This window comes from Eptatretus burgeri, chromosome 16, assembly GCF_056783735.1.
Source record: "Eptatretus burgeri isolate ZD-2024b chromosome 16, Ebu_testis_v1, whole genome shotgun sequence".
Classification (NCBI taxonomy): Eukaryota; Metazoa; Chordata; class Myxini; order Myxiniformes; family Myxinidae; genus Eptatretus; species Eptatretus burgeri.
The window spans coordinates 66,425,988-66,433,369 of NC_140976.1; the positions used below are offsets into that span (position 1 = coordinate 66,425,988).

A 7,382-nucleotide genomic window follows, 5' to 3' on the forward strand; every position below is an offset into this window, starting at 1 on the left:
AAGCATTTCCATGATCGAAATAACCTATCATCCATCCATCCATTGGGACCATACTCTGTGTAGAGCATTGGTGCTGCCAAAGCAGTCTCCTTGGGTATTGGACACAATATTGGTCGAGTCACCACTCCGACACAGGATACCAGCAAGCTGGCACTCATTTTGCCGACCTCAGAAGGATGACAGGCAGAGTCAATCCCACCTGGTGTTAATTTAGCAGCCTAATTTAGCAGCCAACAGGGCTTGAACTCAGGACCCTCGGATCCCAAGCCAGCTACCCTAACCACGAAGCCAAGACTAGGCTTAACCTGTCATGCACCGTGTTACATCACAGCCAAAACAATACAGGACTTTTGAAATGACATAATCTACCCCAGAAGACGAGGTGAGCATATGTAGAAACCCCTAGAAATGGGAGTAATCACATTAGCTGAAAGTATATTGTGTATGTGTGTGTCAGATAAGGATCGTTGCCTAAAATGGCTCACAAAGATTCTAAAATAAGCTGAAAACACTTGGAAACTTACCTGTGAGAAAGGGCTGTGCCTCTGCACAACGAAGGAGTTCCAGAACTTTCTAAAATCGCCCAAGAAGCGTATATCTTACAGCTCCCAGTTCTGGAAACTCCCGAGATGGCACGGATCCATGGAAAGCCCGAAGGTTTGTCAATGGGCGTGTTACACCCAAACCGACGACCATCACTTTGAGTGAGTGGATTTTGAACTTTGCGGGATTACCTCATGTGAACATGGCAGGCTTGGTGGTTTATTTAATGGAATCTACAATTGGAAAACCGATGTTGTCATAACCAACATTCAGGCAGACTTCCGAGAGGGAGACACCGTATAACCATGTCTCACTCACTGCAACTATATCGTACTCCTCGCGATCTACTTTGGGTACAAGCTGTTCCATCTCATGATTTAAACTTCTGGCATTTGTATAGAATATCTTTCACTTTTCCCTTCCTGAAATTATATTTTCCTGCCTGGTCTTACTCATTACAATTGCATCATCCGTTCCTTCCTTTATAGCTCCCCCACCCTCCGCTGACCTAAAAAAGCCTGAATTCCTTCGTCAATTCCCACTGCAAAAGTTGCTGCCCCTTTCTATTTAACATGCGGCCATCATTCTGGAAACACTCCCTTTGTCCCCTGAATGATTCCCACTGCTTCTTAAATGTAAAACCTTCCTCCCCACACCATTCTTACAGCCATTGGTTGATGTCTATTGCTCTGTTCATAATTTATATATTGTTTCCTAATCTTGGGAGACTCCCATGAAACATGACCTCACAAACCTTTGCTTTCAGCTGCTTACCCAATATCCATTATCAGTTTTTCAAAATCTCTGAGTAAACCTTCCCGACATCATTCGCTCCGAGTTGTACCACAACCAACTTCTTCCTGCCGTGACAAGATACAATATCGTTTACCCTTCCTTCAATGTCCCAAACTCCTGCTCCTTCAAAACTACACAGAATTCTGTCTACAATCCTTCCTGCAGAATGAAGAATCAACATATTTAATAATCTCATCACCCACAAAAACTGTCTCCCATACCTCATGTCCACCAATTTATATTGCTGCACCTCCACCACTCCCTACACCCACTGCACCTGTGCTACTGCCCACACACACTGCACCTCCACCACTGCCACTGCCTGCCCCCGTTGAACCTTCGCCATTGCCTGCCTCCGCTGTACCTCCACCACTGCCCGCACTCGCTGCACCTCCGCCACTGCCTGCCCCCATCGCACTGTAACCACTGCCCGCACCTGCTGCACCGTCATCACTGCCCGCCCCCATTGCACCGTCACCACTGCCCGCCTCCATTGCACCGTCACCACTGCCTGCCCCCGCTGTACCTCCGCCACTGCCTGCACCTGATGCACTCTTACCAGTGCCCGCTCCCATTGCACCATCACCACTGCCCGCCCCCACTACACCTCCGCCACTGCCTACCCCCATTGCACAGTCACCACTGCCTGCCCCCATTGCATCATCACCACTGCCCGCCCCCCGCTGCACCGTCACCACTGCCAGCCCTTGCTGCACTGTCACCACTGCCAGCCCCTGCTGCACCGTCACCACTGCCCGTCCCCGTTGCACCTCCGCCACTGCCTGCACACGATGCACCTCCACCACTGCCCACTCCATTGCACTGTCACCACTGCCCGCACCCGTTGCACTGTCACCACTGCCCGCACCCGTTGCACTGTCACCACTGCCCGCACCCGCTGCACCTTCACCACTGCCTGCCCCCACTACACCTCCGCCACTGCCCGCTCCATTGCACCGTCACCACTGCCCGCCCCCGTTGCACTGTCACCACTGCCCGCACCCGCTGCACCTTCACCACTGCCTGCCCCCACTACACCTCCGCCACTGCCCGCATGCGTTCCTTCAACCCGGTAATAAGGCCAAAAAAAAAAATTTGTTTCCTATTGCATGGCCAAAAAAAATTGGGTAAGGTATGAAGGGGATTTTTTTTTTTGACAATTTTTTTTGCCATGAATACATTCATATAACTCGATTAAAAATGTTTATTTTCCTTGGTGGTTGTGGTGGTGGTTGCGGTAGTGGGGTGGTGGTAATGGTGGTGGTAATGGTGGTAGTAATGGTGGTAGTGGTGTGGTGATAGGGGGTGGTGGTGGTGCACTCGACTTGCTAAAATGCACTTTATTATGTCTTAAATTTCTCGATATATTTAACAGTGCATGCATGCTGAAAATATGCATTGTTTATTAATGTATGTATATATACATACACATATATACATGCATACACATATAAAAAGTTTAACAGCAAGTCTAGTGCATTTTTGCAAGTCTATTGCACCACCACTACCACTACCACCACCGTCACCATCACCACCACCACAATAGGTGAAGCTAACCGTGAAAAGACCGACCCACAAAGCAGTCCTCGGGTGCCGCCATTTTGAATCTCTCACTGACATAACACGCGGGATTCAAAATGGCGGCGTCCGAGTCTAAATTGTCAACAGAAATCAGAGGGTCGCATATAAAAGCAATGGGTCGGTAGGAAACCGGAAACAAAGTCCTTTTTTTGTTTGGCCTCACCTTCCTCAAGAGGACGATTTCCTCACACTTCCCACAACAATAAGAACTCACTGCTTCCCCGATTTTTGACGTGGCCCACATTGAACAACTGTTACATTTTACGTCCTCCTCATCCTTTCTCCTTCCCTCTCGATTTATAACCTTCTTCACTCCCCATCCTCCAACCGACTTCACGCTAAACCTATCACGAGGCCTCGCCCTACTTCTTTCAATAAACTAACTCAACCACCCGCTAAAACTGTAATGAACACTACACGAAAATAATAATTACAGTTCCACAAATCTCGATAACAAAACACGCAAAACGCTTTCGGACTGGAAACTCAAGTTGAGAGGGACTGGAAGGAGAGAGAGCTCGCCGCCCAATCGACCTCGTGCGCCGATCCCTGAACCGGATTTGATATTCTTCCATCCTTAATTTTTACCCCAAAGACCTTTAGACTCCTTTCTACCTTCTAGACCTTGTCACATGTTAATGCTCCGAAGACTCCTTTGATTAAATTATCAGCGAAATCCCTTGGGCTCCCCGGAACTACATTCCTGATGAGCAAACAAATCCTGTTTACCACGATGTCTCCGCTGATGTTATTTATACTCGTGTGTGGTGAGAACAAGATTTTTAAAATCAGTTTGTGCGAAAAAAAGGGAAAAAGGACGCGGCAAACATTCATCATTTTAAAATGTCGGACATTAAAACTTCATTCACTCGATCACCATAAATACAAAATCTTTACATGGAGGAGATAAATTTATCCACCCACACGCTACCCCCCCTCCCCCTCCAACGATAAATTTATCCACCCACACGCTACCCCCCCTCCTCCCCCTCCGACGATAAATTTATCCACCCACACGCTACCCCCTCCTCCCCCTCCGACGATAAATTAATCCACCCACACGCTACCCCCTCCTCCCCCTCCGGGGATAAATTTATCCACCCACACGCTACCCCCCTCCTCCCCCTCGGGGAATAAATTTATCCACCCATACGCTACCCCCCTCCTCCCCCTCAGACGATAAATTTATCCACCCACACGCTACCCCCCTCCTCCCCCTCAGACGATAAATTTATCCACCCACACGCTACCCCCTCCTCCCCCCTCGGGGGATAAATTTATCCACCCATACGCTACCTCCCTCCTCCCCCTCCGGGGATAAATTTATCCACCCATACGCTACCCCCCTCCTCCCCCTCCGACGATAAATTTATCCACCCACACGCTACCCCCTCCTCCCCCTCCGGGGATAAATTTATCCACCCACACGCTACCCCCTCCTCCCCCTCCGACGATAAATTTATCCACCCACACGCTACCCCCCTCCTCCCCTCCGGGGATAAATTTATCCACCCACACGCTACCCCCTCCTCCCCCTCGGGGGATAAATTTATCCACCCATACGCTACCTCCCCTCCTCCTCCCCCGGGATAAATTTATCCACCCACACGCTACCCCCTCCCCCTCCGAGGATACATTTATCCACAAACACGCCACCCCCTCCTCCCCCTCTGGGGATAAATTTATCCACCCACATGCTACCTCCCCCTCAGGGGATAAATTTATCCACCCACACGCTACCCCCCTCCTCCCCCTCCGGGGATAAATTTATCCACCCACACGCTACCCCCTCCTCCCCCCTCCGGGGATAAATTTATCCACCCATACGCTACCTCCCTCCTCCCCCTCCGGGGATAAATTTATCCACCCATACGCTACCCCCTCCTCCCCCTCCGACGATAATTTATCCACCAACATGCTACCCCCTCCTCCCCTCCGGGGATAAATTTATCCACCCACACGCTACCCCCTCCTCCCCCTCCGGGGATAAATTTATCCACACATACGCTACTTCCCCCTCCGGAGATAAACTTATCCACCCACACACTACCTCCCCCTTCTCCCCCTCCGGGGATAAATTTATCCACCCAAATGCTACCTCCCCCTCCTCCCCCTCCGGGGATAAATTTATCCACCCAAACGATACCTCCCCACTCCCCCTCCGGGGATAAATTTATCCACCCACACGCCACCCCCTCCTCCCCCTCCGGGGATAAATTTATCCACCCATACGCTACCTCCCCCTCCTCCCCCGGGATAAATTTATCCACCCACACGCTACCCCCTCCCCCTCCGAGGATAAATTTATCCACAAACACGCCACCCCCCTCCTCCCCTCTGGGGATAAATTTATCCACCCACATGCTACCTCCCCCTCAGGGGATAAATTTATCCACCCACATGCTACCTCCCCCTCCTCCCCCCCAGGATAAATTTATCCACACATACGCAACCTCCCCTCCTCCCCCACCGGGGATAAATTTATCCACCCACACGCGACCCCCTCCTCCCCCTCCTCCCCCTCCGGGGACAAATTTATCCACCCATTCGCTACCCCCCTCTTCCCCCTCCGAGGATAAATTTATCCACCCATACGCTACCTCCCCCTCCTCCCCCCAGGATAAATTTATCCACCCACACGCTACCCCCTCCTCCCCCTCCGGGGATAAATTTATCCACACATACGCAACCTCCCCTCCTCCACCCTCCGGGGATAAATTTATCCACCCACACGCGACCCCCCTAGCTCCCCCCTCCTCCCCCCTCCGGGGACAAATTTATCCACCCATACGCTACCCCCCACGAGGATAAATTTATCCACCCACACGCTACCTCCCCCTCCTCCCCCTCGGGGGATAAATTTATCCACCCACACGCTACCCCCATCTCCCCCTCGGGGGATAAATTTATCCACCCACACGCTACCCCCTCCTCCCCCTCGGGGATAAATGTATCCACCCACACGCTACCCCCCTCCTCCCCTCCGGGGATAAATTTATCCACCCACATGCTACCCCCTCCTCCCCCTCCGGGGATAAATTTATCCACCCATACGCTACCCCCCTCCTCCCCTCCGACGATAAATTTATCCACCCACACGCTACCCCCTCCTCCCCCTCCGGAGATAAATTTATCCACCCACACGCTACCCCCCTCCTCCCCCTCCGGGGATAAATTTATCCACCCACACGCTACCCCCTCCTCCCCTCCGGGGATAAATTTATCCACACATACGCTACTTCCCCCTCCGGGGATAAACTTATCCACCCACACACTACCTCCCCCTTCTCCCCCTCCGGGGATAAATTATCCACCCAAACGCTACCTCCCCCTCCTCCCCCTCCGGGGATAAATTTATCCACCCAAACGCTACCTCCCCCCTCCCCCTCCCCCTTCGGGGATAAATTTATCCACCCACATGCTACCTCCCCTCAGGGGATAAATTTATCCACCCACATGCTACCTCCCCTCCTCCCCCCCGGGATAAATTTATCCACACATACGCAACCTCCCCTCCTCCCCCTCCGGGGACAAATTTATCCACCCATACGCTACCCCCCCAAGAGGATAAATTTATCCACCCACACGCTACCCCCCTTCCTCACCCTCGGGGATAAATTTATCCACCCATACGCTACCTCCCCCTCCTCCCCCCAGGATAAATTTATCGACCCACACGCTACCCTCCCCTCCTCCCACCTCCGGGGATAAATTTATCCACCCATACGCTACCTCCCCCTCCTCCCCCTCCGGGGATAAATTTATCCACCCACATGCTACCCCCTCCTCCCCCTCCGGAGATAAATTTATCCACCCACATGTTACCCCCTCCTCCCCCTCCGGGGATAAATTTATCCACCCATACGCTACCCCCTCCTCCCCCTCCGACGATAAATTTATCCACCCACACGCTACCCCCTTCCTCCCCCTTGGGGATAGATTTATCCACCCATACGCTACCTCCCCCTCCTCCCCCCGGGATAAATTTATCGACCCACACGCTACCCTCCCCTCCTCCCCCTCCGGGGATAAATTTATCCACCCATACGCTACCTCCCCTCCTCCCCCTCCGGGGATAAATTTATCCACCCACATGCTACCCCCCTCCTCCCCTCCGGGGATAAATTTATCCACCCACATGTTACCCCCCTCCTCCCCCTCCGGGGATAAATTTATCCACCCATACGCTACCCCCTCCTCCCCCTCCGACGATAAATTTATCCACCCACACGCTACCCCCTTCCTCCCCCTCGGGGATAAATTTATCCACCCATATGCTACCTCCCCCTCCTCCCCCCGGGATAAATTTATCGACCCACACGCTACCCTCCCCTCCTCCCCCTCCGGGGATAAATTTATCCACCCACATGCTACCTCCCCCTCCTCCCCCCAGGATAAATTTATCCACCCGCACGCTACCCCCTCTTCCCCCTCCGGATAAATTTATCCACCAACATGCTACC

General features: G+C 52.4%; 1 protein-coding gene across 4 annotated transcripts in view; it reads right to left on the reverse strand.

Annotated features, from left to right (window-relative positions):
* Window positions 1-7,382, reverse strand: part of LOC147011249 (dynein axonemal heavy chain 10-like) — a 71,321-nt gene that overhangs the window by 47,188 nt on the left and 16,751 nt on the right. Inside the window, exon 1 of one of the 4 annotated variants that reach the window (XM_085859694.1) lies at window positions 3,083-3,727. The exons of 2 other annotated variants lie outside the window; for them this stretch is intronic. The gene's annotated coding sequence lies outside the window, so the exon portion shown is untranslated. Of the gene's footprint in view, window positions 1-524; window positions 1,883-3,082; window positions 3,728-7,382 lie in introns of those variants that run through there. One more of the 4 variants, XM_085859695.1, reaches the window with a different exon arrangement.